This window comes from Mya arenaria, chromosome 7 (genome assembly GCF_026914265.1).
Source record: "Mya arenaria isolate MELC-2E11 chromosome 7, ASM2691426v1".
In the NCBI taxonomy this organism is placed as follows: domain Eukaryota; kingdom Metazoa; phylum Mollusca; class Bivalvia; order Myida; family Myidae; genus Mya; species Mya arenaria.
In genome coordinates, this window is record NC_069128.1 from 20,597,509 (window position 1) to 20,613,972 (window position 16,464).

Sequence of the window (16,464 nt, forward strand, 5' to 3'; positions counted from 1 at the left end):
TATATTGGGAGTTGGAAATTTGTAAAACCTGTTATATATCAATTAAGTGGAAGTTTTTGATTACTTTTGCTAATTGAGTTAAAATCCCCATTATTTGTACAAATAGGAATATTATAAATACTTGGTTATAAATGTGTTTTATAATTGAATTGTGGTACTTGCAGTGAAAAACAACTTTATGTATAAGAGGTTTGGAGTTTACATAGTGCTTATAGTGATTGTGGACAGCAGTTTTGATAGTTTCTGCTTATCCTGGGAGTTGGAAGGTTGAAAAAACTGTTATATATCAATTAAGTGGAAGTTTTTGATTACTTTTGCTAATTGAGGTAAAACCCCATTATTTTGTAAAAATAGGAACATTATAAATACTGTGTTAAGTGTTTTATTATTGAATTGTGGTACTTGTACTGTCAAACAACTTGATGTATAAGAGGTTTGGAGTTTACATTATAAGTGATTAGTGATTGCGGATGGCAGTTTTAATAGTTTCTGCTTAAATTGCATGTTGGAAGTTTGAAAAAACTGTTATGTGTCAATATAGTGGAAGTTGTAGATGTGTAACTTTTGCTAATTGAGTTATTTTTGAACCACATTATTGTGTACAAAAAGGAACAAAATACTGTGTTGTGTGTATCATAAATTGAATTGTGATACTTAAATTGTACTGACAAACAACTTAATACAAGAGGTTTGGAGGTTACATAGTGATAATTATTGCCTAATGCAGTTTTTATAGTTTCTGCTTATATTAGGAGGTGGAAGTTTGAAAAAAACTGTTATAAATCAATGGAATGGAAGTTTTTAATTATTTTTTGCTAATTGAGTTAAACCCCTATTATTGTGTTCAAAAAGAAACATAATACTCAATTGTTGTACTTGTACTGAAAAACAACTTGATGTATAAGAGGTTTGGAGGTTACATAGTGATAAGTGATTGCGTACGGCAGTTTTAATAGTTTCTGCTCACATTAGGGTTTGAAAAAGCTGTTACATATCAATGAAATGGAAGTTTTCAAATTCCTTTTGCTAATTGAGTTAAAACCCCATTATTGTGTACAAAAAGGAACATAATACTTGTGTTATGTGTATTATTATTGAATTGTGGTATTTGTACTGAAAAACAACTTGTTGTAATAAGAGATTTGGAGTTAACATAGTGATTGGGGACGGCAGTTTTAATAGTTTCTGCTCACATTAGGGTTTGAAGGTTGAAAAAATTGTTATGTGTCAATGAAGTGGAAGTTGTTGATTGCTTTTGCTAATTGAGTTAAAACCCCATTATTGTGTTCAAATAGAAACATGATTACTTTTCCAAATTTAGTTAAAACCCCATTATTGTGTACAAAAAGAAACATAATACTTGTGTCATGTGTATTATTATTGAATTGTTGTACTTGTACTGAAAAACAACTTGATACAAGTGGTTTGGTATAATTACTAATTGTGGATGGCAGTTTTAATTATCATTTCTGCTGATATTGGGAGTTGGATTTAGTAGGATAGGAACATAATACTAGTGTTATGTGTATATTTAATTAAATTGCAGTACTTAATTACTAAAAAACAACTTGATGTATAAGTGGTCAGGAATTTACATTGGGACTTGGAAGTTTGAAAAAAACAGTATTATATCAATGAAGCGGAAGTTGTTGATTACTAATGCTAATTGAGTTAAATACCCATTTCTTTTGTACAAATATGTGTATTATAAACTGAATTGTGTCCTATACCGACAAACAGTTTAATGTATTCAGTTTGGAATTTACAAAGTGATTGCGAATGAAAGTTTTATAAGTTTCTGTTTATATTGTGAGTTGGAAGGTTGAAAAAATTATTGTATAAATGAAGTGGAAGCTTGTTGATTACTTTTGCTAATTAAGTTTAAACCCAATTATTGTGGACAAATCCTTCTGCAGCCAATTGTATAAAAGTTGGTTAGATTTAACCGCTGGTTAAAGTTGTCCATCGGTTATTTTTAACCAAGTTGGCCTACACCTCCTATTTTATTTCCGATGTTCAAATACACTGCTTTCCCAGTTGCTGACACCTCTTTACTTCCGGGTGACCGCAGAGGCTGCTCTCCCATTTGCCAACACCTCCTCACTTCTGTGCGACCGCAGACGCTACCCTCCCAGCTGCCAACAGCTACTCACTTCCGGGTGACTGCAGATGCTGCTCTCCCCATTGCCAACAATTCCCCACTCCTAGGTGACTGCAGACGCTGCTCTGCCGGATGCCAACAACTCCTCACATCCAGGTGACTGCAGACGCTGCTCTCCCGGTTGCCAACACCTCACATCCAGGTGACCGCTGACGCTGCTCTCCCGGTTGCCAACACCTCATTTTCAGGTGACCGCAGATGCTGCTCTCCCGGTTGCCAACATCTCATTTCCAGGTGACCGCAGACGCTGCTCTCCCGGATGCCAACAACTCCTCACATCCAGGTGACTGCAGACGCTGCTCTCCCGGTTGCCAACACCTCATTTCCAGGTGACCGCAGACACTGCTCTCCCGGTTGCCAACACCTCACATCCAGGTGACCGCTGACGCTGCTCTCCTTGTTGCCAACATCTCATTTCCAGGTGACCGCAGACGCTGCTCTCCCGGATGCCAACATCTCCTCTCATCCAGGTGACTGCAGATGCTGCTCTCCCGGTTGCCAACACCTCATTTCCAGGTGACCTCAGACGTTGCTCTCCCGGTGCCAACAACTCCTCACATCCAGTTGTCCGCAGATGCTTCATTTCCATGTGACCGCAGATGCTGCTCTCCCGGATACCAACAACTCCTTACATCCAGGTGACTGCAGACGCTGCTCTCCTGGTTGCCAACACCTCATTTCCAGGTGACTGCAGACGCTGCTCTCCCGGTTGCCAACACCTCATTTCCAGGTGCCCGCAGACGCTGCTCTCCCGGATGCCAACAACTCCTCACATCCAGGAGACTGCAGACGCTGCTCTCCCGGTTGCCAACACCTAATATCCAGGTGACTTCAGACGCTGCTCTCCCGGTTGCCAACACCTCATTTCCAGGTGACCGCAGACGCTGCTCTCCCGGATGCCAACAACTCCTCACATCCAGGTGACCGCAGACGCTGCTCTCCCGGTTGCCGACACCTCATTTCCAGGTGACCGCAGACGCTGCTCTCCCAGTTGCCAACACCTCATTTCCAGGTGACCGCAGACGCTGCTCTCCCGGTTGCCTACAGTTCCTCACTTCTGTGTGACCGCAGACGCTACCCTCCCAGCTGCCAACAGCTACTCACTTCCGGGTGACTGCAGATGCTGCTCTCCCCATTGCCAACAATTCCCCACTCCTAGGTGACCGCAGACGCTGCTCTCCCGGATGCCAACAACTCCTCACATCCAGGTGACTGCAGACGCTGCTCTCCCGGTTGCCAACACCTCACATCCAGGTGACCGCTGACGCTGCTCTCCCAGTTGCCAACACCTCATTTCCAGGTGACCGCAGATGCTGCTCTCCCGGATGCCAACATCTCATTTCCAGGTGACCGCCGACGCTGCTCTCCCGGGTGCCAACAACTCCTCACATCCAGGTGACTGCAGACGTTGCTCTCCCGGTTGCCAACACCTTCTCATTTCCAGGTTACCGCAAACGCTGCTCTCGCGGTTGCCAACACCTCATTTCCAGGTGACCGCAGAGGCTGCTCTCCCGGTTGCCAACACCTCATTTCCAGGTGACTGCAGACGCTGCTCTCCTGGTTGCCAACACCTCATTTCCAGGTGACCGCAGACGCTGCTCTCCCGGATACCAACAACTCCTCACATCTAGGTGACTGCAGACGCTGCTCTCCCGGTTGCCAACACCTCATTTCCAGGTGACAGCAGACGCTGCTCTCCGGGTTGCCAACACCCCATTTCCAGGTACACGCATACGCTGCTCTCCCGGTTGCCAACACCTCATTTCCAGGTGACCGCAGACGCTGCTCTCCCGGTTGCCAACACCTCATTTCCAGGTGCCTGCAGACGCTGCTCTCCCAGATGCCAACAACTCCTCACATCCAGGAGACTGCAGACGCTGCTCTCCCGGTTGCCAACACCTCATATCCAGGTGACCGCAGACGCTGCTCTCCCGATTGCCAACACCTCATTTCCAGGTGACTGCAGACGCTGCTCTTCCGGATGCCAACAACTCCTCACATCCAGGTGACTGCAGACGCTGCTCTCCCGGTTGCCAACACCTCATTTCCAGGTGACTGCAGACGCTGCTCTCCCGGTTGCCAACACCTCATTTCCAGGTGACCGCAGAGGCTGCTCTCCTGGATGCCAACAACTCCTCACATCCAGGTGACTGCAGACGCTGCTCTCCCGGTTGCCAACACCTCATTTCCAGGTGACTGCAGACGCTGCTCTCCCGGTTGCCAGCACCTCATATCCAGGTGACCGCAGACGCTGCTCTCCCGGTTGCCAACACCTCATTTCCAGGTGACCGCAGACGCTGCTCTCCCGGATGCCAACACCTCATTTCCAGGTGACCGCAGACGCTGCACTCCCGGTTGCCAACACCTCATTTCCAGGTGACGGCAGACGCTGCTCTCCCTGATGCCAACAACTCCTCACATCCAGGTGACTGCAGACGCTGCTCTCCCGGTTGCCAACACCTCATTTCCAGGTGACCGCAGACGCTGCTCTCCTGGATGCCAACAACTCCTGACATCTGGGCGACTGCAGACGCTGCCCTCCCGGTTGCCTACAGTTCCTCACTTCCTGTCAAATGCAGACTTTTATATCTGTATCTCATTTTACCTAGGCAGATCAACATATTACTTTTAACTTTTGACAAATTAATGCGCGCATGGGCATATCAACCGCAGAGCTTTTAGAACTTTGATGTTCAATTACCTTATTTACATCTCATTATCTAGTTACCACATCTCATTATCTAGTTACCAATCTGCTCGAAAAACTAGACTGCATTCTGTATATTAAGTAGCTGGCTAGAATTAGCATTGGAGTATTCATAATATGTTATGCAGTTTATATAGTTTGTAATTTTACTGTCATTTTGCTTTAAGTATTTCAAGTATTTTGGTGGTGGTTGTTGTTGATAGTCATGTTTTTGTTGACATAATATGCTTGGGTTGGGGTGTTGTTGCTAACTGTTGTTTGTTTACCGTATAACCATATCATGTTGGTGGTGGGTTGTGTTTATGGTTGTGTTTTTGTTTGCATAATATGCTTGGGTTATTATGTTAACAAAAACACAGCCTTTTTTTTCTAACTATTGTTTATTATTTATTTATAACCATGTCATGTTGGTGGTGGGTGGCGTTTATGTTTTCATACTTTGCAGTGTTTTGGTGCTGCCCTTTTAACTATGGATAGAAAATTAGGTGTGTTTTAACTGTGATTTTAGTATTTTTTGTAAAGAAGTGCCAGTTGTGTTCCTGTTGTAGAATTTCATATGTACGTGAAGTTAGCGGCCTAGCGGCCTAGCGGCCTAACGGCGTGAAGTTAGCGGCCAAGCGGCCTAGCGGCCTAGCGGCGTGAAGTTAGCGGCCTGGCGGCCTAGCGGCCTAGCGGCGTGAAGTTGGCGGCCTAGCGGCCTAGCGGCCTAATTATTTTTTCTATGTCCAAGCAATTGTTAATGCGTTTTTTTTTTAAAAACAATGATAAATCAAGGTTTTTTATTCATATAGTTACATAGCGGCCTTAAATTGTTATCTATTCAGAATATCTTTCTTTATCTTTTATTCTAAAACAATTTTAAATTAACTGTTTTATGCACATAATATCACTCTGAAGCGTTTTTCAACTTTTTTTCAAAAAAGTCGATCGAGCACTTCAGCGGCCTAGCGGCCTAGCGGCGTGAAGTTAGCGGCCTAGCGGCCTAGCGGCCTAGCGGCCTAAAATGGTATCCTATTTCAAAGCATGAATACATGCATTTTCTTCTAAAACAATGACATCTTAGCTATTTTTATGCACAAATTAACACTTTGAAGCTATTAGCGATTATCAACATTTTTTTTTTAAAAGCGTCAATTAAGCAGTCAGCTATTTCAAATCATTAAACATGCCTGATCTTCTAAAACAATGATATATTTACTGTTTTTATGCACAAATTATCACTCTAAAGCGTTTTTTATTTTATTTTTTTAAAAGTTGATCGAGCACTTCAGCGGCCTAGCGGCCTAGCGGCCTAGCGGCGTGAAGTTAGCGGCCTGGCGGCCTAGCGACCTGAAAACTTTTCCTATTTCAAACCATGTATACATGCATTTTCTTCTAAAACAATGACATATTAACTGTTTTTATGCACAAATTAACACTTTGAAGCTATTAGCGATTATCAACAGTTTTTTTTCTTCAAAAGTGTCGATAAAGCAGTCAGCTATTTCAAAGCATTAAACATGCCTATTCTTCTAAAACAATGATGTATTTACTGTTTTTATGCACAAATTATCATTCTGAAGCGTTTTTCAATTCTTTTCCAAAAAAGTCGATCGAGCACTTCAGCGGCCTAGCGGCCTAGCGGCGTGAAGTTAGCGGCCTGGCGGCCTAGCGGCCTAGCGGCCTAAAATGGTTTCCTATTTCAAAGCATGTTTACATGCATTTTCTTCTTAAACAATGACATATTAACTGTTTGAATGCACAAATTAACACTTTGAAGCTATTAGCGATAATCAACATATTTTTTTTCTTTCAAAAAAGTCGATTGAGCAGTCATCTATTTCAAAGCATTAAACATGGCTGATCTTCTAAAACAATGATGTATTTGCTGTTTTTATGCACAAATTATCACTCTAAAGCGTTTTGTTTTTTGTTTTGTTTTTTTTTTCAAAAAAATTTGATCCAGCACTTCAGCGGCCTAGCGGCCTAGCGGCCTAGCGGCGTGAAGTTAGCGGCCTAGCGGCCTAGCGGCCTAGCGGCCTGGCGGCCTAAAATGCTCTCCTATTTCAAAGCATGTATACATGCATTTTCTTCTAAACAAATGATATGTTAACTGTTTTTATGCACAGACTATCACTCTGAGGCGATTATCAACATATTTTTGAAAAGGATAGGCATGTTCACATGCTTTGAAAAGCTGACTGCTTGTTCGACTTTTTGAAAAAAAGGTTGATAATCGCCTCAGAGTGATAGTGTTTGCTTAAAACAGATAATATATCATTGTTTTAGAAAACAATGCATGTATACATGCTTTGAAATAGGATACCATTTTAGGCCGCTAGGCCGCTAGGCCGCTAACTTCACGCCGCTAGGCCGCTAGGCCGCTGAAGTGCTCGATCGATTTTTTGAAAAAAAATTGAAAAACGCTTCAGAGTGATATTATGTGCCTAAAAACAGTAAATACATCATTGTTTTAGAAGAACAGGCATGTTTAATGCTTTGAAATAGCTGACTGCTTTATCGACACTTTTGAAAAAAAACCTGTTGATAATCGCTAATAGCTTCAAAGTGTTAATTTGTGCATAAAAACAGTTAATATATCATTGTTTAAAAGAAAATGCATGTATACATGGTTTGAAAAAGGAAACAATTTTAGGCCGCTAGGCCGCTAGGCCGCCAGGCCGCTAACTTCACGCCGCTAGGCCGCTAGGCCGCTAGGCCGCTGAAGTGCTCGATCAACTTTTTTGAAAAAAAAAAACGCTTTAGAGTGATAATTTGTGCATAAAAACAGCAAATACATCATTGTTTGAGAAGATCAGCCATGTTTAATGCTTTGAAATAGCTGACTGCTCAATCGACTTTATGAAAAAAAAATATGTTGATTATCGCTAATAGCTTCAAAGTGTTAATTTGTGCATCCAAACAGTTAATATGTCATTGTTTAAGAAGAAAATGCATGTATACATGGTTTGAAATAGGAAACCATTTAAGGCCGCTAGGCCGCTAGGCCGCCAGGCCGCTAACTTCACGCCGCTAGGCCGCTAGGCCGCTGAATTGCTCGATCGACTTTTTTGGAAAAGAATTGAAAAACGCTTCAGAGTGATAATTTGTGCATAAAAACAGTAAATATATCATTGTTTTAGAAGAACAGGCATGTTTAATGCTTTGAAATAGCTGACTGCTCAATCGACACTTTTGAAAAAAAACTGTTGATAATCGCTAATAGCTTCAAAGTGTTAATTTGTGCATAAAACAGTTAATATGTCATTGTTTTAGAAGAAAATGCATGTATACATGGTTTGAAATAGGATACCATTTTAGGCCGCTAGGCCGCTAGGCCGCCAGGCCGCCAACTTCACGCCGCTAGGCCGCTAGGCCGCTAGGCCGCTGAAGTGCTATATCGACTTTTTTGAAAAAAAGTTGAAAAACGCTTCAGAGTGATAATTTGTGCATAAAACAGTTAATTTTAAATTGTTTTAGAATAAAAGGTAAAGAAAAATATTCTGAATAGATAACAATTTAAGGCCGCTATGTAACTATATGAATAAAAAACCTTGATTTATCATTGTTTTAAAAAAAAACGCATTAACAATTGCTTGGACATAGAAAAAATAATTAGGCCGCCAGGCCGCTAGGCCGCTAGGCCGCCAACTTCACGCCGCTAGGCCGCTAGGCCGCCAGGCCGCTAACTTCACGCCGCTAGGCCGCTAACTTCACGCCGCTAGGCCGCTAGGCCGCTAGGCCGCTAACTTCACGTACATGAATTTCATAGGCTGTCAAACTTGAACTCACTCATTTGAATAAGGCAGGACTTTTTAGGAGTCTTTACTTTGAAATGCTTAATTGTTCAGGTATTTAGATTTCACGTTTTGGTCAAACATTTCAGGGAAGCCTAACATGTAATTGTAATGTTTAACTTTTATGTGCATCTCTATTTCATGAATTTCAGAAAAGTCAACACTGCCTGAATCTGCTGGATGCAAGTTCAGATAACCCATCTACAGGCTCCAGGCCATATGCTGATGCAGAGGAAACCAAGAAAACTGGTATGTCTGGTGGTAGCTTTCATTGTTACAAAAGACCATGTTATACCAGTACCCAAAGTGTTGAAAATAGTGTTTATAGTCTCGCGCCAGAGAGTCTTTAGCCATGCCCTTTTTCACCAAGCTTATGCGCTTATCTGTTGTCTGTTTTGATAGCTTTGGTGACATCATTGTAGTGCAAAAGTTAAAAACTTTAGGAACGCAATTCAGATTTCCACATATTTGAGTTGCTCGGACAAACACTAAGAATTATTATGTCTCCCCCTCTCTGGGGGAGACATATTGTTTTTGCCCTGTCCGTCAGTCCGGTAGTCCGTCAGTCCGTCAGTCCGTCCGTACGTCACACTTCGTTTCCGATCGATAACTGGAAAACCGCATGACCTAGGATCACCAAACTTGGTAGGGAGGTTGGTCGTGAGGTGTAGAGGATCCCTATTGTTTTTGGGGTCACTAGGTCAAAGGTCAAGGTCGCGGCGATCCCCAATATAAAAAACATTTCTGCTCAAAATCTTGAGAACGGTTTGACCTAGGTTCACCAAACTTGGTAGGGAGGTTGGTCATGAGGTGTAGAAGATCCCTATTGTTTTTGGGGTCACTAGGTCAAAGGTCAAGGTCGCGGCGACCCCCAATGTAAAAAACATTTCCGCTCAATATCTTGAGAATGGTTTGACCTAGGTTCACCAAACTTGGTAGGGAGGTTGATCATGAGGTTTAGAAAACTCCTATATTTTGGGGGGTCACAAGGTCAAAGGTCAACGTCGCTGTGACCTCTAATGTAAAAAAATATTTCCGTGCAATATCAGGAGAATGCTTTGATCTAGGTTCACCAAACTTTGAAGTGAGGTTGGTCATGATGTCTAGATGATCCCAATTGTTTTGGGGGTAACAAGGTCAATAGTCAAGGTCGTGGTGACCTTCCATGTAAAAATCATTTGCGTGTAATATCTTTCACATATGTTTACCAAAAATTGTAGAGATGTTACTCGGGTGTACAAGACCCGCATTGTTTTTGAGGTCACTATGTCAGAGGTGAAGGTCACAGACACCTGAACATAAGAAAAGGTTTCCGATCAATAAGTGGAGTTCCTATTGCCTTTGAGTCTTGAACTTTTGCATGCTGGTAGGTCTTCTTGGGCAGATGATCCGTATTGGTTTTGGGGTCACTGGGTCCAAAAAGAGAGTGATGATGAAAAACGGTTTCCAATCAATAACTTAAGTTCTGCTTTACCTGGAGTCTCCAAACTTTGCATGCTTGTAAGGGTCATGCAGTAGTTGGGGTCACTGGGTCAAAGGTCAAGTCCACAAGGGCTTGAAGATGAAAACCGTTTCCGATCAATAACTGGCGTCTCATTTCAACTTTCGTGCATTTTGTTTATTTTGTTTTTTGTCCATAAAAGACCTGCCGTTTTTTCCCTGAGAAACAGCAGCACTTGAAGGCCTTTGCATTTTTATGGTAAGTGTCTGTTTACTAAGCCTTCGGGGGAGACATGCGCTTTTCTCAAAAGCCCATTCTAGTTTTTTTACAAACTTTATTTTTTTTTACTGGTAGCCTTCTGTTGTCACTTTAGTATTGACACTCCAGTTTGATCCAAATTTGAAGCCAGGAGGGCCTTGTAGGCAAAAAACAAAAAAAATATTGATTGAAACTGCAGTACATTCACAATACAACTAGTTCATTAATTTCTTGAATTGCACTTTTTATTACAGTTGTTCATATATCCTGTTTCCTTGTGCAGGTATGAATATGTGACGGAAGCGAACTTTGTAGACTCGGTATCTTATCATTTTTCACAAAATTTAAAGTCATCCACCATTTGGAATCTACTGTTGGGGGAGCGGGAAGTGGACAAGATCATCCAAGAGGCGTAGCCAGATTTTAATGCCTATACTTTTGTAATTTGAGTAGATTTGTAATGCCTATACTTTTGTAAATTGAGTGCTTTTTAATTGCCATTACCTTTGTCATTTTATGATGTTTTAAAGGTTTTACTTGAGTAATTTAAATAGTTTTATTATTGCGTAGCTCGTCCCATTTCCTCGAAACTTCTTAAGCATAACGGACTTAAAGGTGCTGTACTCTGTATGATGAAATGGCAGAAAAAAAAGATAATTGTCGAAAACTGACATAAACTTGGCATCAATGTGTATAATGCATTGAAACTTACTAACTGAAGTACCACATTATAAGTTTACAATTTATTTAAGTTAAGCAGTTATTTCGTATTTTTCAATTAAAAAGATTACTGAGTATGTCTTCCAGGTAGAATTCATTCCTTATGCCTGATTGGTTAGTCGATGTTATCATGTGATATTACCGAGGTAGGTATATAGCTTAATTATGTCACCCAATTAGAGTAAGCCTTCATAGCTCAGTGGATACGACGCTGGACTGCAATTTTGGCGACACGGTTTCGAACCCGGTCTCCGACACAATTTTTTTTACATTTTGGTACCTTTTTTTTACTATTATGATATCAAAGCGTAACTCATTCTATAAGATAATTTTTCTGAGAATCGTTACAGAAAAAAAACGTTTTTTTGTGCAAATCTGGTGAACAGTCCCTTTAAGTAGCTTATTTCAGAAACATTGTTTATTGTAGTTGACAATTCTTATATAAAGTAAAACAATTAATACTCAAAAGTAGTAAATATTGTGCAAAAACAAAAAAGTGAGCTTAGCTTAGTCCTGTTATCAGGGACTTATGAAGTTTCAAGAAATTGGGGCAATCCTGTTTGTAATTTAAATATTTTTATTATTTTTTTGATGCCTTTATTTTTGTTGAGTATTTTTTTAATTAAGACTTTTAGTTTGATCCCTGATGTGTTGCATATTGTATTTTATTGCTGTTGGCATGGTAACATTGTTAATATCAATTAAAGTATAATCATGATATTACTAGAAATTTGTCACCACTGAGATACTGTTGTTTTGTGTATGATATAATTATATAACTACCAAATATATAAAGACATGAAAAAAAACCATGTTTTCTTGGATTATTATCTCTAAAATTTGCCACATATAACACACTTTGCATTATTTGTCAGAAAGACTATACCATAATCGTGATTATTTTTTTAAATCAGCACTGCGCCATGTGTTTTGGGGCCGTGCACCATTTATAAAAATGAGCCAAGTGGTGATTCCATCAGCAATGTTTCCATGTCCAAAACCGTTGGCCAAATCTGGACTCTATTATTGTATAAGGCCTAATGATGCATGTTGTTGGCAGGGTTATCTTGGACTAGAGTAGTGTACAAAAACTCATGGTTCTTTTTAATCATGTTTTTGAAAACCCCAGGTTATTTGATCTAAAGGTATGATGATCTTGGCCTTTGTATGTTTGAATCTTAGTCTTCACCTTCATCCATCCATTATTAACCAGCACATACGTTGTGCACTCAAGGTAACATGTCATTTTGTTAATCAGAATACACAAAAACCCAATGACGCTAAAAAAGGGGTGTTACACAAATTCAAACTGATATTCGAAGTGACAGCAGCTGTTTGGGGACAATTTTTAAGATGACAACTCTTGAAAAATAACTGAGCATTGTTTATGTTACTTTATCAAGGTAGTTTTGAGGCTGTCTGCATTATGGCTTGACCCCACCGCGGGTCCATAACAACTTAAATGATGTTTAAATGCCATATGTGACCTGAAATAGAAGTTACAACTATTCACAGTCAAATACATACATTGGAAGACTAGAAGATACAGAGTGAGATTAGGGTGCAATATCCTTAATCTTTGCAAAGAGACATCTTGGTTCTTTAACATGCTCGGTGTAAAGCACCGATACACTGGATACAACTTTCCTGGGTTGAACCAGTACTGAGTACACCATTCAGCAAGTGCTAAAATAGGATTGTTAGTTATTTCAGTTTCTTTGGACCATAGTGGACAGACAATCATAACACCCAGCCATCTCCCCCAAGCTTCAATTCTGTTTGATACTGGCCGTCGTGGCCAAGGTGTTTGAGTGCACAGACAGAATGTTAGAGCTACCCTGGTTCTTTAATGCGCACCAATGTATAGCACTGTCACAGGGGACCACCATTTAAGGTCCCTCCTGGAGGATGATTAGTATATTTTAGCGTTGCGCAAGGGATTGAACCTGCGACTACTGGACAGTCAAGTGTGTTACCACTAGACAACTCATCCACAATATTCGGAGCTGTTGTCTGCCCTTGCCCTATAGTGGCTGCATTATGGCTTGACCCCGTCACATCCCCAAGTGTGACTGAAGCATATTTTTGATGCCAAAGGGGGAGTTTTATTCCCACCGTTTTGTGGAAATGAGAAATTTTGAACCCCATATGCCGCGGGCCCTATGATGATTGACATCTAGAGTGGTCCCACAGCTCTGACTATTGGATATGGTTTTATTTCTTTTGGTCTTAACCTGTTGTAATTAAAAGATGGATAGAACGCGTGTCTTAAAATCTTGAACTATTGTAAGTACATTGTATCTGGAGCAGGCAAATCTCCCGGTTTTTACACTTGGTGTGACGTCATAATCAATCAAGGTCATTAGATGCTTTTAATGTGTCTATGCGATACTGTATATACCAAGTGCAACTCCATGCTTTTGAAAGACAATAATCTAGATTTTTCTTAATGAAAACATAGAGTGAAAACGTAATATTTGGTAAATGAAATAATAAATATCGTATACTTTAAATGGGATACAACAAGTATTGAATTTGGGAAGAGAATATGTTGATAGTCGACCATATTAAACGTGCACTTGCTGAGACATCAAAACACCAAAAAGTCCAAACACAGCGGACCGAAAATAGAAGCAGAGCATAAAATTTCATCCACCGAAGACAATTTCAGATTCCGAATGGAAGGGTAATTACTGGTAATATTCTCTGTTCAATACTCCTAATTGTAAAAATATGATCTATTAATTTTTTTAAGCCATTCTGTTGCCGACTTACAACATTATTTGAGATAAAGGGGTGTCACTTTTAGTGAGTCCTTGAATCCTGCATTAGTAGGGCTGTGTAGGTTCGCACACGAGCTAAGGATAGAGTTTAATCCCGATAGATTATCGGAACATCGGCCTGAAGTTGTCAGTCAGGAGCTGATTCTGTGTGATATGTACCTTATGTCTCCACAACGGCTGTCTGTGATTACTGATTTGTCTATCGTGCCAGTGCTGTCAATTTTTGACTTTTATAATTTTTTAATTACATTGAATGACTATGACGATGCCTCCCTAAGAGCCTATCACCAGCTTGAGGGATATTTAATGTTCCAAGATGGCTATACACCAGCTATTGAGACAGTGCCTATGATGATATCCAAATACTGGTAAGACTCTGTCAGTCAGTGGTGTTTACATATTCTATACTTTGATTGTAATGATTATGATGATGGCGATGATAGTGGTAGTGGTGTAAATTTATACAAAAAATCTTGTCATTATGCATATCCATTTACCAGCATTTTTAAATAAAATAATAAATAAAATAATTATATAAATAACATACAAATTCCATGTGTGCAAATACCATGAATGTTAACTGTAGAGGGAATTTTTCAATAGTTTTATCAGACACAAGTTATCTTATTGTTATGCCATGACTGGGGGTTAAAAAAATTAAGCTGCATATTGAACCAATGATGAATAAAATGTAAAAAAAATAATAGGCTACTACAGCTGTTGGATCTTGATGAAAAACAGTGACGAGGGATCCATTCAATCTGCTTATTGCAGCTGCAAAGGAGGGTAATGGTCTAATTTACTATTCCTGTACAAGACTTGTCACAGATTAAGAAAAGTATGTGGCAAGTACTGGTATCGGACCAGGTCCCCCCTGCTTGCAAGTCATACGCTCTACCAACTGAGCTAATCAGCCCCAAATAACTCATAATATGATACTCTGATACATGTATGTACAGTTCAGTACGTTGACATACATACATCCCCTCTATCTTAGAATTTGTCCCAGAATTCCCATACTGGACCACTGGGTAATACTTGTTTAACTTCAGTGTCTTAGTCTCACCAACATGCAGGGCACTAGCCACAGTCCCTTGTTGGACTCATTTTCTCACATACTTCAAAGAGTTTGCAGCCAGTCTGGAGATCGAACCCAGGACCTCCTGCTTGCACGTCAGTTGCTCTACCAACTGAGCTAACCGGCCCTGGATAACTTGTATACTCTGATCTGTATAATGGTTCAATACTGTGAACATTTTTTTGAGTTCTACAAAAAACATCCAAAGATATAATATTTAATTTTTTGTTCACTCATATTTTTATCATAGCTGAAACTTGATAAACCCGCTCCAAATTATAAGATATTACTTGATGCATGATATATATATATATGGTTGTATTGTGGCTGCCCAACTTAATAAGATTTCTTTTTAATAGCATTGATGTATGCTGTCGACATGTTGTGGCAACCCTCTTCGCCTTTGTACAAGACTTCAAGAAGACAAGCTGCACTTCAGGGCCATGTATGTGGGTTTGACGTGCTTCTCAGGCCGATCAACTTGGCAAACCTATCCCTGCTTCAAAACTTGAGACTTCAGGTTTATTTCATTTGTCATCAGTTTCATTTACTATATAAGTTCTATATCACCCACCATTTTGGTCATTGAAATTGTTAGCACTGTGTGTGCATGTACAATTGAAGTCAGAGGTTATAGGTGAAATAAATGTTTTGTAAAATAACCAGGCTGTGTCTGTGTTAGTGATTGGCTCAGGCTATGAACCTTTTAATGAGAGTATGGAAAAATAATTTTCTCCTGCATTGTATGTTTATTGATGATTTTTTTATTTATTAGCTCGACTATTCAAAGAATAATGAGAGCTATCCTAGTGACCCGAGCGTCGGCGTCAGCGTAACCACTTATGTTAAAGTTTGTGTACCACCTCAAATATTTTCAAAGACCATTGACATATATGGCTTTGAAACTTTGCACACTTGTTCACCATCATGCCCCCAACCTGTACACAGGAGGAGGTAACTCTATCAAGCATTTTGACAAAATTATGCCCCTTTTTCTACTTAGAATTTACGTTAAAGTTTGTGTACCACCTCAAATATTTTCAAAGTCCATTAACATATGGCTTTGAAACTTTGCACACTTGTTCACCATCATGCCCCCAACCTGTACACAGGAGGAGGTAACTCTATCAAGCATTTTGATAAAATTATGCCCCTTTTTCGACTTAGAATTCACGTTAAAGTTTACGTACCATATCAAATATTTTCAAAGACCATTGCCATCTGGCTTTGAAAATTTGCACGCATGTTCACCATCATGCCCCCCAACCTGTACACAGGAGGAGGTAACTCTATCAAGCATTTTGACAAAATTATGCCCCTTTTTCGACTTAGAATTTACGTTAAAGTTTGCGTACCACCTGAAATATTTTCCATTAAATTTATGTAAATATCTCAGCACATCATGCATTGCATTGAAATCTAATCTAACAGTGATCCATGCATGTTTTGCCAAAACTTTTCAATCCATACAGACGTTGCGTACGATTTTGGCGTACATTAGCGTAACCGACGTTATCGTCATTTTTAACCGTTTTAACGT

The 16,464-nt window shown here is 40.2% G+C and overlaps 1 long non-coding RNA gene and 1 other non-coding gene across 2 annotated transcripts; one reads left to right on the plus strand and one right to left on the minus strand.

Moving 5' to 3' along the window:
• The first annotated feature begins 207 nt into the window (after positions 1 to 207).
• On the plus strand, positions 208 to 11,815 carry LOC128241555 (uncharacterized). Its single transcript, XR_008262391.1, has 3 exons — positions 208 to 326; positions 8,797 to 8,893; positions 10,627 to 11,815. It is a non-coding gene; the product is annotated as an uncharacterized LOC128241555 (long non-coding RNA).
• Positions 11,816 to 14,978: 3,163 nt separating this feature from the next.
• Trnaa-ugc (transfer RNA alanine (anticodon UGC)) lies at positions 14,979 to 15,051 on the minus strand. Its single transcript has one exon. It is a non-coding gene; the product is annotated as a tRNA-Ala (tRNA).
• Positions 15,052 to 16,464: the final 1,413 nt, after the last annotated feature.